Here is a 1,505-nt window from a genome sequence, read left to right as displayed (position 1 = left end):
TCAGTTACTGCTGAAGGCTCCCCCAGGACACACAGATATGGCTTTCTTTAAATGAAACACTTCCTTTTTGTACTTTTTCCCCTGGGTTGGATCAGCCATCCCTGATGGGAACTTGGAGGCTGGCTCAAATTTTAGAGAGGAGAGGGTTAGTGAGGATGTCTGAGGACCCTAGTCTGAGAAAGGAACTCTACCAAAAAAAAAAAAAAATTTATATCAGATGTGTGGTTTCATTGATGTAGGAAACATCCAGTGAAAAAAGTTCCTTTTCTAATTCAGATCAGTACCTGCCTGGTAATGTATAGCAATTTATATAGAGAGATATAATAACTTGCCCAGAATCATATAGCTAGTCTACATCTGAGGTGGGCTTTAATTCAGGTCCTCTGATTAATAGGACAGATTTTTTAAAATTTATTTTATTTCAGTTCTAGATTCTCTCCCTCTCCACCCTTCCCTCATCCATCGAGAAGGCAAAAAAAAAAAAAAAAACCATTAGAAATATATATATTTATGCAAAAGAAATATTCACATAAGTTACATTATGGGGGAAGGAGACAAGAACAAGAAAAGAAGAGAAAAATATTCTTCCTTCTGCAGTTGGAGTCCATCAGCTGTCTCTGTGTGATGTAGAAAGCATGTTTCATCACTAGTCTTTTGGAATTGTCTTGGACCATTGTTGTGGGGAGCCGTCACTAATCTACAGCCACATAAGGCCAACCTTGAATAGGTTGAATCTCCTAATCACATTATACCAAAGACTTCCTGAACAGGAATCTCCTAATCACATCCTAACTTTGAATAGGCAGATATCTAGGCATCCCCTAATCACATCATAGAGCTTCCTGCCACCTGAAACATCTGAGCAGCTCATCCTTGGGCGGGATACCAACCCTTTGTTTAGGACCCCCACCCTGTACTGTGTTTGAACAAACCCTGCCTTCTTTTCTACTGCTATATATATCTGTACTATTGTACCCATTAAAAGGAGGCTTGATCAGAATGATTTGACTTGCCTCCATTTTGCACGTCCCTCTCTCTTGCCCTTATCTCTTTTCTTCCAGGGTCCACACACTCTGCCTCGCGGGCCGAGGCACATTGTCTTGAGCAGAATAGCCAAGTCTTTCACAATTGGTCATCTGTACAATATTGCTATTACTGTGTAAAATGTTCTCCTGGTTTTGTTCACTTCACTTTGCATCAGCTTGTACGAGTCTTCAGAAACCATTCCCTTCCTCGTTTCTTACAGCACAATCATTGATCATAACATGTTCAGTCATTCCCCAATTGATGGCTATTCCCTCAGGTTCCAATTCTTTTCTACCACAAAAAGAGCTGCTACAAGTTGTGGTATAGGAAGGTAATGAGATACTATTGTTCTATAAAAAATGATGAACAAGCTGATTAGAGAAAGGTCAGGAAAGATTTACACAAACTGATGCTGAGTGAAACAAGCAGAACCAGGAATACACTGTACACAGTAACAACAAGAATGTGCAGTGATTAAC

Source organism: Sarcophilus harrisii, chromosome 4 (genome assembly GCF_902635505.1).
Source record: "Sarcophilus harrisii chromosome 4, mSarHar1.11, whole genome shotgun sequence".
NCBI classification, from domain to species: Eukaryota; Metazoa; Chordata; class Mammalia; order Dasyuromorphia; family Dasyuridae; genus Sarcophilus; species Sarcophilus harrisii.
Note: the sequence above shows the minus strand (reverse complement) of the source record.